Here is a 13,246-nt window from a genome sequence, read left to right as displayed (position 1 = left end):
TTATTTAGAAAAATTGTATGCATATTTATGGAAGGCTAGATGAGCTTTAAGTAACTACCGTGTCTATGCATTCAAACTCAAAGTACAATTAATTTAAGTAAATATATACTCAAATCTTCAAATAAAAGTATTGACTTTAATTTTATTTTTTATTTAGGAAGTGTACATAAATTTTAAAATTTTAATTACTCCAATAATGCTAAATTTTGAATTATCTTTATTTTTTGTCTAGGAAGTGTACATAGACTTCAATCACGTAATATTAGTTTATTTAAATATAATTTAATATAATGAATTAACCTTTATTTAAATAATACTATACAATATTTTAAAAATTCTAAACTCGTGATTTAATAGTCAATCTTAATTTTATATTTACAAAATATTATTGAATCTGAAATTTATATTTATAAAAGTAACAAATCAATTTAATTGCATGAGTTCTTAGAGCATCAAAATTAAGATTTGACTTTAACGATTTAGAACTTTAACGATTATTTAAGAATAAAATAATTGGATGCGAACAAATACTACTATTTAATTGGGTAATAACACTAAAAATAATTTAGAATGATAACAAGTACGGTATTTTACAATTTAGAATTTTAAATATTATTTAATAAAAAAATAATTTGATGTGAATAACTATACTATTTTGTTTGACGATAACACTAAGAAATTAAGTATATAAATCATTTTTTTGACTTAGAAGATTAATAATTATTTAATACTAATAAAATAATTTGATGCGAATGACTATAACTATTCTGTTGGACAATAACACTAAGAAATTAAGTATGTATTTGCATGTAGTCATTTTTATGACTTAGAATTTTAATAAATTTTTAATACTAATAAAACAATTAGATGCGAATGACTATTAGTATTTGTTAGACAATAACACTAAGAAATTAAGTATGTATACACATGCAGTCATTTTTATGACTTCGAATTTTAATAATTACTAATAAAATAATTTGATGCAAATGACTATTATCCTTTTATTAGATGATACGAGTAGAAATTAAGTACTCCATATAACATATGTATACTACTGGAGTACTATTTTACAATTTAGAATTTTAAATTAAACATTATTATAGAAAAAAAATTGATCTGAGTAACTATTACTATTTCGTTGAACGATAACACTAAGAAATTAAGTGTATATATACATGCAATAATTTTTACTTATGATTTTGAATTTTAGTAATTACTAATAAAATAATTTGATGCAAATGACTATTATCCTTTCATTAGATGATACAAGTAGAAATTAAGTACTCCATATAACATATGTATACTACTGGAGTACTATTTTACAATTTAGAATTTTAAATTAAACATTATTATAGAAAAAAAATTGATCTGAGTAACTATTACTATTTCGTTGAACGATAGCACTAAGAAATTAAGTGTATATATACATGCAATAATTTTTACTTATGATTTTGAAGTTTAGTAATTACTAATAAAATAATTTGTTGCAAATGACTATTATCCTTTCATTAGATGATACAAGTAGAAATTAAGTACTCCATATAACATATGTATACTACTAGAGTACTATTTTACAATTTAGAATTTTAAATTAAACATTATTATAGAAAAAAGTTGATCTGAGTAACTATTACTATTTCGTTGAACGATAACACTCAGAAATTAAGTATGTATATGCATGCAATAATTTTTGTGATTCATTTTTATGACTTATAATTTTAATAATTATTTAAAAATAATACTACAATAATTTGATGCTAATGCTATTACTATTTCGTTGGACGATAACACTTAGAAATTAAGTATATATATATATATATATATATATATATATATATATATTATTGTTTTTATGACTTATGATTTTAATAATTTTTTAATACTACTAAGAAATAATTTATGATATGGAGTATCTTTCTAAATTATTGCAAAATTAGTGCATTTATTTGAAAAGTTCACATCTTTATAAATCTTACCATCCGAAAAATTTCATATCTTTATAAATCTTACCATCCGAAATATGGTGAATAAAATCATAGACCTTTATCAATCTTTACGGTAATAGCGCGTAAATTTGAGTAAAGTTAAATTAATTTTCCTTATTTTAAAACTTTTAACTACCATATATATGACACTTTGACATTTCATTTTTCCACACAACAACCAAACACATTATGTCTCCGAAGTCTCCAATGTCTAGCACCACCACTCCTACCCCACAGTCGAAAAACCAGCCACTGCGGCGAAGGCTATCCTTGGGGATGCACCTTCTAAACATATATTTAGATAAAAGATATTAATTTGATATGATTATCTTTCCTTTTATATTAATTGATATATATTCATTTATTTAATTATTATTTAATTTAAAATAAGGGTATAGTAGTCCATATAATAATTTAGATTATGGCAAAATGACATAATACCCTTATGGCTTGGAGACATTATGTCTCTAAATCACTACCCTAAATGAAATGAGATGATGGAGTGTGTAATAAATTAAGTGGGTTAGTGGGTCCCTTTTTAACTTTTTGGTTTGTTGTTGTCACACCCCAACCCTTATGACTTATGCACTTACTATAAATAAATTCAGAAACATATTATATAATTTCAAAAATCAACATTTATCAAGTACATATTTCAAACATTCTAAAAAGCAGTGGGATCCTCTCACCACTCTATATACTACACATTTATCTACATGCAAAAATGATGAGGAGGAGAAGGTTGCCAAAATGCGTCAGCCGCCGACCCTGATAACATGTGCAATTCCTACGACTCATCTCAACCAAATACTTCACTCATATCTTATTCCTGAAAAATATTAGTGGTTTATATAAGCCACAACTCAGTGCATATAAACCTTACCTTTAATTCCACATACAAATATCAAATACATTCATTTACCTACATATATCAGCGGAAGTAATAAATATCATAAATAATTTAATATTCATATGCATATGCCTCTATGATCCTTTTAATATTCTGTGATTGAACAAGCCTAGTATCTGCCCGGGATTTCCATTGTATGCGACCTGCAGGTTCCTATTTATTTATTTGACCTTTCCACGAAGGCCCCTCTTTGATTTGACCTTTCCACGAAGGTCCCTCTTTGCATTTTGACCTTTCCACGAAGACCCCTCTTTGATTTGACCTTTCCACGAAGGCCCCTCTTTGCATATTTTCTTTGACCCGTAGGTCCATTACCAATGTATATGACCCGTAGGTCCATTATCAATGTATATCAGATCCAGAGCAAGACAGTCACATATCCTATTTAATCTCATGACTCGAATAATTCCAATACCATACATCAAACATATCCATTGCACCAATTACATATCCATATAATCCATCAATAACTTCAATACTATAGATAAACATATTCATTGCACAAATCACATATCCATCATTCACAACATCAATATCAAATACTCCACACATAACCATTTCAGGCTCACATCATATAATTCAAATATTTACTCCAATTTAACACATAGCAATCCATCACATAATATATGTAAAATTAAAAGTATGATTTATACATACCTGGATACGATATCTCATCTAATTGAGCTCCTGATTCCATCTACTAATTTCCACTGATCTTTATACTATTTCCATTTCCATTTGTTATAGCTTTCTTTCACCTCTTTTTATTCTAAGAACTTTTATTTCTCTCTCTCTCCGTGAAAATACATCACTCACATATATGTATAGAGTAAGTTTCTCTTCTGCCGACTTAATACGTGACTAAGCTGTATAAAAAAAAACTTGGCTTATCTTTACCTGTACACATCACACATGCACTACTAACAAAACTTATACTATTAATCTATTATTGTATTAACTAATAGGATAAATATAAGAAATTATCACACTAGTCTATGCCACATTCACGTTATTACACATGCACACACTTAAAATTAATTATTTAGCATTTTAGAGTACTAATACAAATATACTTATATATATATAAATATATAAAATATATAATTATGCAAATAATATATAAATAAGCAATGACAAACAAACTATATACTATATTCTACCATATTTGGTCAATTAACTACATTTTCTTTTTTCTTAATTAAATTAATATTTTTCTTTTTAAAACTCTTTTAATATATATCCATTATGCAAGTAATAAAATAATATGCAATAATGTAAAATGATGCATGTTTCGGGTTAGGGATGTCACAACTCTTCCCCTCTTTAAGAATTTTGTCCGCAAAATTCATTTCCCTCTAAGTTAACGCAGTCTATGAAATTGCTAACCGGTAAACAAATGTGGATAATTGTTTCTCATCTTTTCCTCAGTACATCAGTATTTTCCAGAACATGCGAAGGATCAGATTGATAAAGCAGAATCCTACTGACGTAGAAAATATTATGAATTTGTGCCAACTCTGGAGATAATGTTAACCTATACGCCAATGGTCCAATTCTTTCAACAATATCTCACGGTTCAATACAATGAGGACCAAACTTACATTTTTGCTCGAATCACATGACTCCTTTCTGAGTTGAAACTCACAAAAAGACTTTATCAAGACTGAGATAGTAAATCGCGGATCTCTGTCAATATATAAGATACTAGAATACCATATAAGCATTCCTGCAGATAATGATGTCAAATCTTCAAAGCAAAATAATGTCGCTAATAACAAATTTTGAACAGAATAAGAAACTCCATGTACTTGCGATTGTTACGACGCATAAGCAATAAACTTTCCATTAAGTCAAAAGATAACCAAATCCATGTTTCAACGCATCACTGTAAGTAACATAATATCTTGTACCTGCTGAGATAACCAAAACAGGTGACACATTCATCCGATGCTTCCACTCATTAAAACTCTTTTGATATGCTTCACTCCATATAAAAGAAGAATTCTGTCGTACTAACTCATTATCAATTGAATAATAATCGAGAAATATTTCCAGTTGAAAACCAGTTCAATCTTTTGTAGATCCACTTCTATTACACGACCTGATACCACGTGTCCCAACAATACCACATGTTCTAGCAAAAACTCATCTTTACTCAACTTAACATAGATTTGTTCATCTCGCCGAACTTGTAATACTGACTGCAAGTGATTAACATGCCCATCCGTACTTCATGAATATAATAGTAAGTCAATAGAAATAATCACTAACGGATCCAGGAATAGTTGAGAGAATTTGTTCATCAATACCATAAATAATTGTAGGTGCAATAGTTTATTTGAAAGGCATAATCAAAACTCATAATGGTCGTACTGAGTTCAAAACGGTGTCCCTGCAATATTCTCTTTAGCTATCTTCAACTGATGATATCTTGATCGAAAATCAATACTCAAAAACAGTTGCATACCTTGAAATTGATCAAATAAGTCTTCTATTCTCGGTAATAGATATTTATTCTTCATTGTCACTCGATTCGACTTCCAATAGTATATATAATGTCGCAGTGTATCATCTTTCTTCTTCAAAAATAATATTGGTGCTCTTCAAGGTAAAACATTAAGTCATACATATCTCTGACAACTCTTGTAACTGTTTCTTCAACTCTTAAAAATTGTAATGAAGACGGTTGATAAATATAAATAAAAATAAATGCAGTGCCCAATAGATAAATATGTTTCCTGATAAGATGAAAATCCAGATAAATCTGCACTTCCAATAAATCAAAAAGCCGATCTAGATAATATAAGAAAACCTGAACAATATATTGATTACCGTAAAATATCACTCGATCCCGTCTAAATGATTATATTACCATTTCTTTTACTTAACAAGTTACCTTGATTCGATGAAGTGAAAACCAAACTATATCCATAATAATATCAAAACTTGTGTATGAACAAAAGAATCAATATCCGTCGGAAGCTCAATTGAATTAACTCGCAACACGTTCTCTAGAAAACCGTGCATATTGAAATAATTCCAGCTCATAACCAACAAACATAGTTCCTTGATTAAAGACAAAACCTTCTCTGCTTCTTATCACAATATACTTCTTTGCATATATTTAGCATTGAGTTCTCTAGAAAAATCGTCTGAACTGAATACCAGAATACCAGAGGTTGTATCATAGCTTGTGGGACTGTTTCCCAACAAGAGTAAGTATTGCTTCAAAGAAGAGAAACCGTGTAATCAAATTGCTCATCTGACATACAACTCATCTGATTGAACACATGTTCTAACCTTTTCAACCATGTCTCAACCTCGGCCGGATCAGTAGTCTCATAAAGTCCACAATTCCATTTTTTCGGTGCTGTTTAATGTTTCTACCTCTTTGACTCATCATTGGTCCATATACCAAAAATCTCAATATGATGTAGCGTGTATATGAGATGTTTCTACAATTAATAGATAATGCAGGGCGGCTGACCCTTCTCTCCTCAGTGACATATGTTCATGACAATACAAATGCAAATGAAACTTATAACCAAAATGTATCATATGATATACATGAATACTATGTCCCAGCGGGATTCTATCCCCGCTCTGATACCACCTAAACTGTCACACCCCAACCCTTATGACTTATGCACTTACTATAAATAAATTCAGAAACATATTATATAATTTCAAAAATCAACATTTATCAAGTACATATTTCAAACATTCTAAAAAGCAGTGGGACCCTCTCACCACTCTATATACTACACATTTATCTACATGCAAAAATGATGAGGAGGAGAAGGTTGCCAAAATGCGTCAGCCGCCGACCCTGATAACATGTGCAATTCCTACGACTCATCTCAACCAAATACTTCACTCATATCTTATTCCTGAAAAATATTAGTGGTTTATATGAGTCACAACTCAGTGCATATAAACCTTACCTTTAATTCCACATACAAATATCAAATACATTCATTTACCAACATATATCAGCGGAAGTAATAAATATCATAAATAATTTAATATTCATATGCATATGCCTCTATGATCCTTTTAATATTCTGTGACTGAACAGCCTAGTATCTGCCCGGGATTTCCATTGTATACGACCTGCAGGTTCCTTTTTATTTATTTGACCTTTCCACGAAGGTCCCTCTTTGATTTGACCTTTCCACGAAGGTCCCTCTTTGCATTTTGACCTTTCCACGAAGGCCCCTCTTTGATTTGACCTTTCCACGAAGGCCCCTCTTTGCATATTTTCTTTGACCCGTAGGTCCATTATCAATGTATATGACCCGTAGGTCTTTTGTCATTGTATATCAGATCCAGAGCAAGACAGTCACATATCCTATTTAATCTCATGACTCGAATAATTCCAATACCATACATCAAACATATCCATTGCACCAATTACATATCCATATAATCCATCAATAACTTCAATACTATAGATAAACATATTCATTGCGCAAATCACATATCCATCATTCACAACATCAATATCAAATACTACACACATAACCATTTCAGGCTCACATCATATAATTCAAATATTTACTCCAATTTAACACATAGCAATTCATCACATAATATATGTAAAATTAAAAGTATGATTTATACATACCTGAATACGATATCTCATCTAATTGAGCTCCTGATTCCATCTACTAATTTCCACTGATCTTTATACTATTTCCATTTCCATTTGTTATAGTTTTCTTTCACCTCTTTTTATTCTAAGAACTTTTATTTCTCTCCTCTCCGGTGAAAATACATCACTCACATATACGTATAGAGTAAGTTTCTCTTCTGCCGACTTAATACGTGACTAAGCTGTATAAAAAAAAACTTGGCTTATCTTTACCTGTACACATCACACGTGCACTACTAACAAAACTTATACTATTAATCTATTATTGTATTAACTAATAGGATAAATATAAGAAATTATCACACTAGTCTATGCCACATTCACGTTATTACACATGCACACACTTAAAATTAATTATTTAGCATTTTAGAGTACTAATACAAATATACTTATATATATATAAATATATAAAATATATAATTATGCAAATAATATATAAATAAGCAATGACAAACAAACTATATACTATATTCTACCATATTTCGTCAATTAACTACATTTTCTTTTTTCTTAATTAAATTAATATTTTTCTTTTTAAAACTCTTTTAATATATATCCATTATGCAAGTAATAAAATAATATGCAATAATGTAAAATGATGCATGTTTCGGGTTAGGGATGTCACAATTGTTTTTATTTTGATTTTTTTTAATGTAAATAATGGCATTTGGGTGTAATTTTAGTGAATAATGGGATAAAATTTTATGTGCAAATATGGTAAATTCTAAATGTTACTCCAAATGTGGAACGGACTTTTATGGCAAAATGTTACTACAAATCTGGAACGGATGGAATAATTGGTAAAACAGAAGATTTATGGAAACAAAAATAATAATATATATTATTACTAGTGAATGAATTTTACTTCATTAGAGAAAAAAAAATTACTAAAAATAAAAATGTACTATTTTTATAAGACGAATCAAAATAGAAAAATATCATGGACGACTTTTCACAGTTATATATCCATTAATTTCTTATAATACTAACTATTGTTGTGTAGTTGCTGATTTTCCCGCCTCAATTTAGAAATCGACTTAGATGAAGCAATTAAGAAAAACTCTTGTTTTATATAACAGTTTCATATTTTTATTTTTATTTTTATTTTTATTTTTATTTATCCACTAAAATGAGTGTCATAATAGAAATAAAAAAGAACTCTATGTTTATTACTCAAGTTTTTATTTCTCTCTCCTCTATCATATTCATCTCTCCAATTTTACTTGCATTACTTCTTTATTTTTCATATTTTACTATTTTCGCATTACAATACTCATATCATCCACTAATAAAACTATTTTCAGTGGATGAATGAAACAATTAAAATTTTTAAAGATATAGAATGTGCCAAAATTAAGCAATTTAAACAATTATCCATATTTATTAGTAATCCCTTTGATCGCTAATAGATGTCCCATATTCTTTACTTGGTATGAGTCAAAAATTTCTAAAAATACAAAAATCATTCTAACAATATTAATTTAATGTCCAAAGACATTGATAATATTCCCTCCATCCCATAATAAGAGTCATGTTTTGTCATTTCGATTCATCCCATAATAAGAGTCATATTTCATTTTCACTATAAATAGTAATTGTCACGACCACAACTCCCTAGTGCTAGTGAGCGTAGTTATTTCGTGACTAAACAAATCTCAAACATCAAGGGACAACATAAAAAGGATGAAATCACTCAAATCAAAAGTATCAAAGGCATATGGGTACATAATCAAAACGTGATCAGAGTATCAAGACTAAGTTCAAAGCTTGCTAGTACATAATTCTAAGTTTTTGCAGCGGAAGAGTCCAAGACAAAATAGCACGTATGAAGACATGCTACTTTGGGCTACCTAACTTCTTATAAAAAAAAAAGCCTGTCCCAACACCTTCGCCTGCTCGTCCACGTTCAACCTGCACATTTGAAAATAACATGCAGGGCTGAGTATTTGGTATACTCAGTGGGCACATTGCCAAAAATAGTTCTATATTTAATTGTCAATGCCACAGTTGAGTGATCACGGGGTTTTACTTAAAAGACCCAAGTCACTAAAATACTTTTCCTTTAGCAAAGATTTTGATTGCGCAATCACGTAACATAGATATACCATATCTGAACCTTGTGTGAACCGGGAATGTGGCCACATTCCACGACGGTCACTGGACCGGCCAACCCCTTTTGTTAGCTCACGGTCCCCTTATGTGTACACTAGTCCGAGTAGGGTTTGCGGCCCTACTGGGACCCGAATTCGATTTAACTTGATTTGGCATAGCCAAGCAGATAGATAATCATAAAACAAAAACATGGCATGACAACATACTTGAGCAAAATTTCACATTTTCATACTAGAAACACGTTTTAAAAGAATGCCCACCTCAAAAGCTAAAGCTCCTTCCGAAATTTCCTTAACTTGGCCTTAGATGCCGTGTGAAGACGTCCCTTTAGGAAATAAAATAACCATATACTTAATTAGATTTTTAGCTATCCATTAAGCTTAAACATGAATGCATCCTAAGTGCGTGATCATTTTATTCTTCCTCTAAAATTTCTAGAAGAGTTCTAGAATTCTTGAATATTAATTAAATCAGTAGATTTAATTAAATTAGAGAAATTTATTCGCTTTACTAGAGGGTGCTACCTTCTAAGCCATTTATTTAAGTACTAAAAATTAGGCTCGAGGTCTATTCATCGTTAGCGTATTATAATTTCTTAAAATTAATCATCCGAGCATTTAAGCTAAGGTTCGGAAAAAAAAAAGACTTATCTTCGTGGAAATAATTAGCGGACTATTAATTAATCCATAACATAAAAAGGCCCATGATTTAAATAAAATCTTAGTCCATACTTTAATTAATTGGTGGCCCAATCTATTACTAGAGAGGCCCAATACCAAATAAAAAAAAATGAAGCCCAACTACTCCCTTCCCTAAACCATGGGTGTCTCTCTCTCAACAAATCACAAAATTCCCAATTCAACACGCACAACCCTAATCCATTCTCCCTCCTCTCTCTCTCGGCGGTATCGCCTCATTCTCACCGCCACCGTCGACGCCTCTCGCCGGATTATGAGCTCGATCTCTCAGCTGCTACACAGCACCGCCGCCCGAAGCCGGCCCTGGACCGGTGACAGCCGGTGTTGTTGCGTACGTGAGCTCAGCGAGGCAGCACCGCCGTCGCAGTCAGACACTCCGTAAGGCGGGGTTGTCGCCTGTGCTCCTCCGCCGCTCTCCGTTGAAAACGCGGAGGAGTTCTCGGCATCACCGTCGCGCCAGCCAGTTCCGCCGTCGCCGCACGCCTGAGGCCTCGCCGCTTCCCGACGCGGTGGAACAGCCGTTACTGCCCCGGTTAGGGAGAAGGCGTCGCCTTTCCCTTCCTCCGGTTCCTCTCTATAAGCTAAGTTTTTGCTGCCTTCCTTTGCTTAGCTCAAATCGGGGTTTATTTAGCAACCTATGTAACAATCGATTCTTGACTATTGGTGATTTCAAGCTTTGATCTTGTGGGAGTTTGATTATTGAATCCATTAATTGAGTTTGTGGCAGAAGCTCTATATTGTGATTAATGGGGATTTCTTGAACTTGTTGGGATTTATTTGTTTGCTCACTGGAAAGAGCTTAACCCTTAAAAGAACTTGCTACAAAACTATAGCATAAAGGCAGCCTATCGTGCTTGTTTTATATTGATTGTGATTCCTAAGTTGTGGTGACTCTATATGATGGCATGAAAAATGATTGGGAGGAAAGGGTGGAGGTGTATTACCTCTGAAAATTGAGGGAGTGGCTGACTTGCTGCTGCTCACTACTTGCTCTACCCTCTAACTCTCTGTTTTTGCTGAATTTTGAAGTGTGGGTGAAAGGAGTTGGTGTGTGGTATGGAGGGGCCTTTATAGGCAGATTGTGGGGTACTCTTGAGCCTTAAATGGCTGCTGTATCGTTTGTTGCTATGCTGCAGAAATCTCACTTTTAGTGATCTCCTTGTCTCTCCTTCATGGCTGCAAAACTTGCATCTTTATGGGTACCTAGTACTAGTTATTAATTGGGGTTGTTTGATTGTGCAGAGAAGCAGGTTGCTGTTGTGCCAAAGGAGCTGCAGGGCTGACTTGCCTCTTATGGTGATTCTTTGGTCATCTATAACTAAAGAAAAGTTGTCTCCATCCCTATGGTAAGAGCCCCTTTTGTTTTCTTATGATCCTTAGTGGACAAAAACTGATCTCTACCTTGCAGGTCGAGAAAAACTTGGTTGCCAAGCTGCTATCCGGGACAGCTTGATACCCCGGGCCCAACGGCTGATCGGAAAACGGCCGCAACTTTCGGCCCGGAAAAAGAGACCCGATGCCATTTGTTCCATGCACATTTATCTTTCCCTTTCTTTGTTTCCTTTATTGGAAGCCTTGTTCTAAGTATTGTAGTATTTTGAAGATTAGTTGTTCGTTTATTGAGTAAGAATTGCTATTCGAAAATTCCTGACATTCTACAATGTAAATTCCAATTGTTTAGTTCATTTGATTTTCACTTCAAGGTTTTGTTTTGCGAACTATCAACACTAAGCATCAGTAAGTAATGAGTTCTTATTTAACACAACGAAGCAATAGAGCGAAGATTCTTTAGTTCGACATTAAACATCAACGAAAAGGATAATGAAAGAAGCGGGTATTACAGTAATAATACATCATATTCCACCAACTTATTCCACTTACATTTTATTATAAGTGGTGTGTGCGGGGGCGGCGGTCTGTTGGCGACACGCTGAGGCCTATTGCAAGCCGCGAGACTGCTGCGGCGGTACTTTTCCATTTTTTTTAAATTTTTTTTATTTATTTATAAAATACCTATTCCCAATTTAATTTTTTCATTCCATTCCAATCTATCTATTTTTGCACAATTAATTTTGTTCTAGTCCAATTAAAATATACCGACAATAATAAAAAAAAAAGGTGTGGTTGTGGCGTGGCTGGACAATTTTTTTGTGGCTGAGGCATGGCTGTGATGACTGCATGGACAACTTTTTTTCGTGGCTGAGCCGCGGCTGTTCCACTGATGTGGACACTCTAAGTGGGACTCATATTTCACCTACTTATTCAGCTTTTCTTTATATTTCTTAAAAGCCATGGCATAATTAAATATGACTCTTATTGGGCGACAGAATAGTAGATTTAAAGAATAGAGACCATGAGTGATATTATTACAATATCCAGGACTAAAATTACAGTTCTCTCTTTATCATTATTTTCTTCATTCGTTCCATAAAATAGGCTCGACGCCATTTGCTCTAATTTTATTTTACTTTATCAATATTTACATTATTTCAACTGTTTTTTGTTTTCTTATCTCTCATTATTTACATTATTTCAACTACTTTTGTTTTCTTATCTCTTATTTTACATATATTGTCTGTTGTACTCCAACAACCGCAATTGTGTCATGCATTCAAAATGGCAGCGTTCTATCAATTTTTTTTTCCGTTAAGTTAATTAATAGTAATGCTAACTTACATACTCTTTTTAACCTACAAAAATAGAACATTTTTCCATTATAGATGGTCCTATTAAAAATAAAATATTTCTTAAAATATAAATAGCATCATCTCTATTTTTTATTCTCTCTTATTTAATTATTTCTTCGTTAACATATATAGACTACTTTGTACTAATGGATAATATTTCATTTTAATAATAAATTAAGCATATATAAAAAATTTTAGTT

The 13,246-nt window shown here is 31.8% G+C and overlaps 3 long non-coding RNA genes across 3 annotated transcripts; 1 reads left to right on the top strand and 2 right to left on the bottom strand.

Annotated features, from left to right (window-relative positions):
• Nucleotides 1-2,580: 2,580 nt before the first annotated feature.
• LOC148931577 (uncharacterized) lies at nucleotides 2,581-3,673 on the bottom strand. The gene is made up of 2 exons (XR_016134990.1): nucleotides 3,553-3,673; nucleotides 2,581-2,814 (listed from the first exon to the last, which is right to left on the bottom strand). It is a non-coding gene; the product is annotated as an uncharacterized LOC148931577 (long non-coding RNA).
• A 2,878-nt stretch (nucleotides 3,674-6,551) lies between these two features.
• Nucleotides 6,552-7,644, bottom strand: LOC125220250 (uncharacterized). The gene is made up of 2 exons (XR_007176343.2): nucleotides 7,523-7,644; nucleotides 6,552-6,785 (listed from the first exon to the last, which is right to left on the bottom strand). It is a non-coding gene; the product is annotated as an uncharacterized LOC125220250 (long non-coding RNA).
• A 2,898-nt stretch (nucleotides 7,645-10,542) lies between these two features.
• Nucleotides 10,543-12,061, top strand: LOC125216635 (uncharacterized). The gene is made up of 2 exons (XR_007175440.2): nucleotides 10,543-11,705; nucleotides 11,768-12,061. It is a non-coding gene; the product is annotated as an uncharacterized LOC125216635 (long non-coding RNA).
• Nucleotides 12,062-13,246: the final 1,185 nt, after the last annotated feature.

The sequence above is a fragment of the Salvia hispanica genome, chromosome 2, assembly GCF_029641045.1.
Source record: "Salvia hispanica isolate PSC_SH4W2 chromosome 2, Shi_PSC_v1, whole genome shotgun sequence".
Classification (NCBI taxonomy): domain Eukaryota; kingdom Viridiplantae; phylum Streptophyta; class Magnoliopsida; order Lamiales; family Lamiaceae; genus Salvia; species Salvia hispanica.
The sequence above is the reverse complement of the archived record's forward strand: the minus strand, read 5'-3'. Positions and strand labels throughout refer to the sequence as shown.